This window comes from Pelophylax lessonae, assembly GCF_965119305.1.
Source record: "Pelophylax lessonae genome assembly, chromosome: 1".
NCBI classification, from domain to species: domain Eukaryota; kingdom Metazoa; phylum Chordata; class Amphibia; order Anura; family Ranidae; genus Pelophylax; species Pelophylax lessonae.
Genome location: NC_138768.1, coordinates 140,566,467 through 140,575,540, shown reverse-complemented (window position 1 = coordinate 140,575,540; position 9,074 = coordinate 140,566,467).

Here is a 9,074-nt window from a genome sequence, read left to right as displayed (position 1 = left end):
TGGGCTGGCTGCAGGGAAATCTGTTGTTGCTGCCAGGGTCTATTGTTCTTGGGGTCCATTGTTGCTGGGAAGTAGGGGTGCACATCTTCACTGGTCTCACGATTTGATTACAATTATCCTATCAACAATTCGATTCCCCGATGCATCGGTTTTATCCAAAAATTCAAGTAGTCAGAAGAACCCCATTTTTTTTATTTTCATTTGCTCTTAGTCGGCTTTAGTCTGCAGGCAGGCTCTGCCTTTGTTTTTCTCCAGAAGAGGCAGAGCACAGTGTGGAGCGCCAGATGACGTCATCGGCAATCAATTCGGATGACTGTCAGCATCGATGCAGAATCACAAACGTCTGAATTACGATGCATTGATGCTGCGATTATAATCAACATCCCTACTGGGAAGGGTCTATTGCTGCTGGCTGCAGGGATCTACTTTACTGCTTTTCTTATTAACAAATTCCATGCAAATTACTTAGCACCCCAAAATGATACTTGGTTCTGTATTCTCTAAATGGTGTGGTACTGGGAGTTGAGTATGGGGTGGAACCAAGGGACGGTGCTCAGAGGTGGGCAGAGGGCGAAGACAAGAAGTGACTCAGAAGGGGGAGTTCCTGCATCTAGTCTCTGAGAAAAATGCCCTGGCAATAACACATGTTTGAGACTATTTCCCAATTTAGCCACATAGAGAGGTGCAACATCCAAGGAGTACTGCAGGCATTATCCACTTAAAATAAATAAAAGTCAGCAGCAATAATTACTATTTGGGAACTTACCTGTCCAGGGATCCCACGCGTCCTCACCCAAGCTGATTCTTGAATCGGCTCTCGGGTTATGGTGCCATCAACTTGGCTAAGGAGAACCATCTCCAGCCAGGCAGCCACTTGCACAAGCGCCGCAGAGGGGTCGGCTCCCTTTTTACCCGAGATCTCCTGATAGCACAGCAAGTACCTGCATTCGAAAGGGGGGAACCCCTAGCTTCTATAGAGGACACATTGTTATGGTTGTTATGGAAGTGCGGGCACTGTCGGGATGGGTGACCCCTGCAGGATATCAGAGGAGCTCCGGACAGGAATGCAGGTTAAGGCATCGGTAATGCTCAGGCTCTGCAGTGTGAGAGGAAGGAGCCACTAATGGTCATTCTGGAACGCCTGCTGCATGCTCAGATCAGCAAAGAGCCCCCGCCCTCCCCTCAGCCCCCCAAAATGCACTTTCATCTAAGTAGAAAAAATCCTTGCACTGGCCCTGCAGTTCACCTCAGCAAAGTGACCTGAAAGTGGGAGCGGGTACCTGTTGAACCCAAGTACCCCCCCCCCCCACAAGGTGCCAAATGTGGCAGCAGATGGGGGGAGGAGGCAGACAAGAGGCGCTTCCCCTTCTGGGTTGAGTTCTGCTTTAGGACCAGGACTTCTCACACTTTTTGTTTACAAGTAAAAATCTGTATTTTTGCTAGAAAATTACCAAGAACCCGCAAACAGTATATATTTTTGGAGCAAAGGCCCTAGAGAATAAAATGGTGGGTTTTGCAAATTTTTATGTCACGCTGTATTTTTGCAGCGGTTTTTCGAACGCTATTTTACACACTAACTCATAAATATGCTTTAATGAATTTCAGTGCACACAAAGACAATATAATACCCACATTTTTTGGTAAACTATAAAATTTGGTGTTGCGCCAGGTAAATAGATATCAAACATGTCACGCTTTACAAATTGCGCACACTTGTGAAATGGCCCCATACTTGGGCATTTGAAAATATTCAAAGGCAGCACTTTATAAGTCTTTATTGGTTACTAGTTTAGAGTTACACAGGAGGTCTGGTGCTAGAATTATTGCTCTCGCTCTGACATTCGCGTCAATACCTCACATGCGTGGTGCGATCACTGTTTACGCATGCATACGGGACCAACATGTGCGTTTCCCTTTGCACGTGAGCACGGGGGCGCTTTTAATTTTACATTTATTTATTTGTGGGACACTGGTACACTGACTTTTGTGCTTTTGTACACTGACAGATTTTGATCGTCCACCAGCGGACACTGACATATGTTAATGTTGCAATGGAACACATTTGCAGATGTTTTTGTACACTGTGACAGATGTTTTGTGCACTGGTACAGATGTTCGTTGGGATACTTGGACAGACGTTCATGTGACAGGGACAGAGGTGCTTGGTGTACTGTGTGGGAATGGCTGCAGGCTGTGTGATCAGTGACAGCTCTCTGTGTAAGATCACCAGTTACACAGAGAGCTGTAAGCACTAGCTTTAGAACTGAGCTCTCACTGAACTCAGGGGGATTGCCAACACATAGACACATGTCTTTGTTTGCACTGTGAAGGCTGTGATTGGACACAGCCATCAAGTGATTGGGAGGGCCAATCACAGTGCCCATATCCCGATCTGTGATGTGCTGTGACCGAAGATCACAGCCATCACAGGATCATGCTGCTGCATGGCTTTCCGTTCTGTTTAACGTATGGGTACATCCACTCAGAATGGGGAAGCTCCCACCCGGGCGTTAATATACATTGGCCGGGTAGGAAATAGTTAATAAAGTAATAAATATAATTAACTAATTAAGAAATACATTTACTGAATTTCAGATGAATGTGTAACTGGATTCAATAGTGCTTAGAGTTCATCTTTTAAGGCACAATGAATCACACAAAGGGGTTTAATTACTAAAGGCAAATAGACGGTGCACTTTGTAAAATGCAGTTGCACTCTGCAAGGGCAGTTTCTCCAAAGCTTAGTAAGGGCTCATTCACACGGGCGTTCCGCATGTCCATATATCATCCTATTTTTTTGCGGATGATATACAGACATAATGCATGTCAATGGGATTGCGGATGTCAGCGGATGGCCATCCGCTGACATCCGATTTTCGTCCTTTCAGTTCTGTTCCGTTTTTTGGAACGGAACAGAACCCTATTTTTTCTTCCGTTTAAAAAACGGAAAGGACGGTAAATCGGATGTCAGCGGTTGTAATGCATTGACATACATTATGTCCGTATATCATCCGCAAACGGATGGGATGATATGCGGACATCCGGACCGGATGACACAGGTGTTATCCGCGTCCGTAAAAAAAAAAAAATGCCAGAGCGGAACGCAATACGGTCCACTCCGTGTGAAAGAGCCCTTAATGAGGCAAGGCTTTACTTTACAAAGAATACCCAATCACGTGCAAGGAAAATTAAAAAAAACTGCATTTTTGCTTGCACATGATTGGATGATGGAAGTCAGCAGAGCTTCTTCTCATTTACTAAGCTATTAATATTTAGCTAAATGATAGGTAAATTCAGCTGAAAGTAAATGGCACCTTTTATTAAAAAGTGTGAAGATGGCTGGAGATTTTATATACTTTATGAAGACATAAGAAGCTAAGACCTACATAGGTGTTGGGTGGAATTATCCTCTAATTGGTGCTGGGATTTCATGTGCACTAAGATGTGATTTGAAGAGGTACACTATATTACCAAAAGTATTGGGACGCCTGCCTTTACACAGACATGAACTTTAATGACATCCCAGTCTTAGTCCGTAGGGTTCAATCTTGAGTTGGCACATCCTAGGCAGCTATACCAGCTTCAACTCTTCTGCGAAGGCTTTCTTCAAGCTTTAGGAGTGTGTCTATGGGAATGTTTGACCATTCTTCCAGAAGCACATTTATGAGGTCATGCACTGATGTTGGACGAGAAGGCCTGGCGCGCAGTCTGCACTCTAATTCATCCCAAAGGTGTTCGATCGGGTTGAGGTTAGGACTCTGTGCAGGCTTATCCACCCAAAACTCGCTCATCTGTGTCTTTATGGAGCTTGCTTTGTGCATTTGGTGAAGGGGAGGAGAGGGGGATTATGGTGTGAGGTTGTTTTTCAGGGGTTGGGCTTGAACCCTTAATTACTGCACAGACCTCTTTCATCTCTCATTAACACACTCACGCAGCAGTGATAATTTTGACATCAAATTTCGATTAGGTTTTAGTCATAGTCCATTAAATAAAATGCCATTTTAGTTTTAGTCATATTTTATTCATCTGAATTGTTTTAGTTTTAGACGTATTTTAGTCAACTAAAATCAAATAGGTTTAGTTAAATTGTGAGGCATTATTTAGGCATTTCTTTAGAATTTTCAAACTCAATATATACTCCTAGGGTGAAAATCAAATAACATGTTATTATTTATGTGGTTGTATTGGCTGAATATTTTTTACCTTCATGCATTCTGTGCATGAAGGTAAAAAACCTTCTGTGTGCAGCTCCCCCACAGCCCTCTAATACTCACCTGAACCCCTCTCGGTCCAGAGTTCTGCATGAGAGCTTCAGCTATCCCGGGACTCCTTCTCCTCATTGGTTAAGACAGCAGTGGGAGCCATTGACTCCCACTGCTGTCAATCATAGCCAGTGAGCCAATGAGGAGAGAGCAGGGGCTGGGGCAGAGCCGTGGCTCTATGTGTCTTATGGACGCATAGAACAGGGCTCCGGAACGAGCACGCACCAGTGCCCCCTTAACAAGTGGTTTGCTATTGGGGGCACTGGTCATGGGGGAGGAGTTAATGGGGGACCCGAGAACAAGAGGATCGGGGCTACTCTGTACAAAACCATTGCAAAGAGCCGGTAAGTGTGACATGTTTGTTATTTATTTATTTTTTAAAGCTGAATCAAATACCATTTAAAGGTTTGAACATGCACTACAGACACAGATTCAGCTCTTGTGATATATAACCAGTATTCATTTTGACATCAAATTTCAATTTAGTTTTCTTTTTGTTTGTTTGGTTACAGTGTTGCATGACTGCGCAATTGTCATTCAAAGTGCCAAAGTCCTGAAAGCTGAAAATTGGCCTGGGCAAGAAGGGGTAAAAGTGCCAAGTATACAAGTGGTTAAAGGGTAACTTCACTTTCCTGGGGGGGAAAAAAATGCAAATAAAAAAAACATATAGCGTATATAAATGCAACTCAAGTCATATTGAATGTAAATGTTATTAAAATTTGCCCTTTCCTTTTAATCTGTATTTCCTCTAAAGTGCAATGCAATATGGCTACCTGGAGGTGTTCTAACCTAAGCGATCGGAGCGGAGGTGGAAGCAGGTACCTGTCAAAACTAGATAGCACACCACCCCTCCCAAAAAACAAAACAAAAAAAAAACATTCCAAACATGGCAGAGGAGAGGGGAGGAAGAGGGAGAGCAGAGCTTCTTCTTTTGGGTGAAATTCTGCTTTAAGCTTGTTTGGCTGTGGATCACAGGAGTGTAATTCGTTATGCACTCCTGTGACCTGTTTTCAGCAGACAGCGGGCTGACATCACAGAGCCAGTTCCATATAGTCGGGATCTGCCCACATGCCTGGACCAGCACCCGGCTCAGCCTCTCAGCAAACCACTGAGAGCCTGACCTGGCTGCACTGCCCCTCCACAGCCCAGCGCTCTAGTTAATGTGTGGGGGGCAGAGCAGACAGCGATGACTGACATCACAGAGCCGGTTCCATATAGTCGGAATCTGCCCATATGCCTGGACCAGAACCCGGCTCAGCCTCTCAGCAAACCACTGAAAGCCTGACCTGGCTGCTCCTGCCGCTCCACAGCCCAGCGCTCCATTGAGTGTGAGGGGCAGAGCAGACAGTGATGACTGACATCACAGAGCCAGTTCCATATAGTCGGGATCTGCCCACATGCCTGGACCAGCACCTGGCTCAGCCTCTCAGCAAACCACTGAGAGCCTGACCTGGCTGCTCCCGCCCCTCCACAGCCCAGCACTTCAGTGAGCGTGGGGAGCAGAGCATACAGCGATGACTGACATCACAGAGCCGGTTCCATATAGTCGGGATCTGCCCTTATGCCTGGACCAGCACCCGGCTCAGCCTCTCAGCAAACCACTGATAGCCTGACCTGGCTGCTCTCGCCGCTCCACAGCCCAGCGCTCCAGTGAGTGTGGGGGGCAGAGCAGACAGTGATGACTGACATCACAGAGCCAGTTCCATATAGTCGGGATCTGCCCACATGCCTGGACCAGCACCCGGCTCAGCCTCTCAGCAAACCACTAAGAGCCTGACCTGGCTGCTCCCGCCCCTCCACAGCCCAGCGCTCTAGTGAGTGTGGGGGGCAGAGCAGACAGCGATGACTGACATCACAGAGCCAGTTCCATATAGTCAGGATATGCCCACATGCCTGGACCAGCACCTGGCTCAGCCTCTCAGCAAACCACTGATAGCCTGACCTGGCTGCTCCCGCCCCTCCACAGCCCAGCGCTCTAGTGAGTGTGGGGGGCAGAGCAGACAGCGATGACTGACATCACAGAGCCAGTTCCATATAGTCAGGATATGCCCACATGCCTGGACCAGCACCTGGCTCAGCCTCTCAGCAAACCACTGAGAGCCTGACCTGGCTGCTCCCTCCCCTCCACAGCCCAGCGCTCCAGTGAGCGTGGGGAGCAGAGCATACAGCGATGACTGACATCACAGAGCCGGTTCCATATAGTCGGGATCTGCCCATATGCCTGGACCAGCACCCGGCTCAGCCTCTCAGCAAACCACTGAGAGCCTGACCTGGCTGCTCCCGCCGCTCCACAGCCCAGCGCTCCAGTGAGTGTGGGGGGCAGAGCAGACAGTGATGACTGACATCACAGAGCTAGTTCCATATAGTCGGGATCTGCCCACATGCCTGGACCAGCACCCGGCTCAGCCTCTCAGCAAACCACTGAGAGCCTGACCTGGCTGCTCCCGCCCCTCCACAGCCCAGCGCTCTAGTGACTGTGGGGGGCAGAGCAGACCGCGATGACTGACATCACAGAGCCAGTTCCATATAGTCGGGATCTGCCCACATGCCTGGACCAGCACCTGGCTTAGCCTCTCAGCAAACCACTGAGAGCCTGACCTGGCTGCTCCCGCCCCTCCACAGCCCAGCGCTCCAGTGAGCGTGGGGGCAGAGCAGACAGCGATAAATGACAGTCAGCAGCTCTCTGCTCAGGGAGCTCTGAGGACTGAGAGATCAGCGGTTCTCGGCCTTACAGCCAGCGGGGGACAGATGCAGCATTGGACCGATGTGGCATCCACCTAGGTAAGTAGGATTCTACAAAAAGAAAAAAAAATTCCCATACTTCTATTTAAAATTTTTTTTAGTTGTTCCTTATAACTGAAGTCCTCCAGCTTAGGTTTGTTACCATTTCTGGACTTCTTCTAGTTCAAGCAAAAGCATGTTAATATTGGAGCTGACCTCTAGGCATATACAAATTAATGTTAACAGCAATCCATCACCAGCTTGTTAATGTAAAAAGTTGGGCACAGGTCCTGCCCTCCTTCCAGACCTGCCACATCTTTCGCCACTCGCCATGCTGTGAGGATGGCACAGCAGCAGCAGGCAGATACACCCTGGAAAGAATGTCCACCCAGGTTGCTAAGTGGCGCAGCCCATCTGGATTGTCACTTTATCCGCCATTTAGTGATGCTTGCTATATAGCATCATTCTATTGGCTTTCTGACCACGCACTGAGGCTGGACTCACATCTCCGTGCAGAGCGGCTCAGAGCAGGGGTGCAGAGTGTCCCTGTTCACCGGTTCAGGTCTGATTTCGGACTGATTTTGTGGCTGAATTTGGGCCTGAAACAGACCAGAAGACTTCTGTGCAATTCGCTCCGCAGCCGTCCCAGGGCTGTGTGAACCGGCTCCATTAACCACTTGGCAACCAGCCGCCGTAGTTTTACTGTGGCAGGTCAGCCCTATTGTGCGAATGTACCTGCATGTTGCTTCATGTAATAGATAGTGGGGGTGCACACACGTGCCAATTGGCCAAAGGGGGAGGCAATGAGCGGGGCCGGTGGCCGCGATGTCCGCCGGCCACCAGCTATCGCTCCCCATGAAGACAGAATGGCGGTCTGCTGATGTAAACAAACTAGACCGCTGTTCTGTCAGAGATGAACACAGGGATCATGTGTTCTTCCTATTTAGGAACAAAGGGTCTCTGTGTTCATCTATTAAGTCCATCCCCCACACAGTTAGAAAGCACTCCCTAGAAGCACACTTAACCCTTTGATCACCCCTGGTGTTGACCCCCTTCTCTGCCAGTGTCATTAGTACAGTAACAGTGCATCTTTTTAGCACTGATCACTGTAGTAATGTCTTGCCAAAAGTGTTGAAAATGTCAGTTAGGGGTCTGATCTGTCCGCCGCAATGTCGCAGTCCCACTAAAAATTGCTGATCGCCGGCATTACTAGTAAAAAAAATAAAAATTACATAAATCTTTCCCCTAGTTTGTAGACACAATAACTTTTTCCCAACCAATCAATATACTCTTATTGGGATTTTTTTTTTTTTACCTTAAAAATATGTAGCAGAATACACATTGGCCTAAATTGATGAAAAAAATTAGATTTTTAATTTTTTTATTGGATATGTTCTATAGCAGAAAGTAAAAAATATAGTTTTTTTTTTTTCTTCAGAAATGACAGACTTTTTTGTTTATAGCTCAAACAGTAAAAACAGCACAGGTGATCAAATGCCACCAAAAGAAAGCTCTATTTGGGGGGGAAAAGGGCATTCATTTTATTTTGGTACAGCGTTGCAGGACCGCGCAATTGTCAGTTAAATTAACGCAGTGCCATATCGCAAAAAATGACCTGGTCATTAAGGGGGTAAAGTCTTCCGGTCCTTAAGTGGTTAAGAGCCGATTACAATCTCCTGACATGTGAATTGGATGTGGAGAAACCTGCATCCAATTCGCAATAGTGTGAACCCAGCCTGAGACCTGGGTGTTAAACTGGATTACTTTTCAGCACAAATACATTAAATACTTTAAATACATTAAATACTTTAATACTTTAATACATTAATACATTTAATACATTAAATACTTTAATACAAATACATTAAATACTTTATATACATTAAATACAAATACTATTAAATAGTTTTAAACGAAAAAATAGATCTAGCATCTTGGATTTAGATAAGATCGTACTCATAAAAGAGGGACTCTGATGAGATCCAGGAAAAATAGCTTATAAAATCTGATCATGCGATCTTTGTTCAATCTCCTAGATCTTCCACAATGATGTAATAGGAGGACCTGCAATTCTCACAGCTCAAATGATTT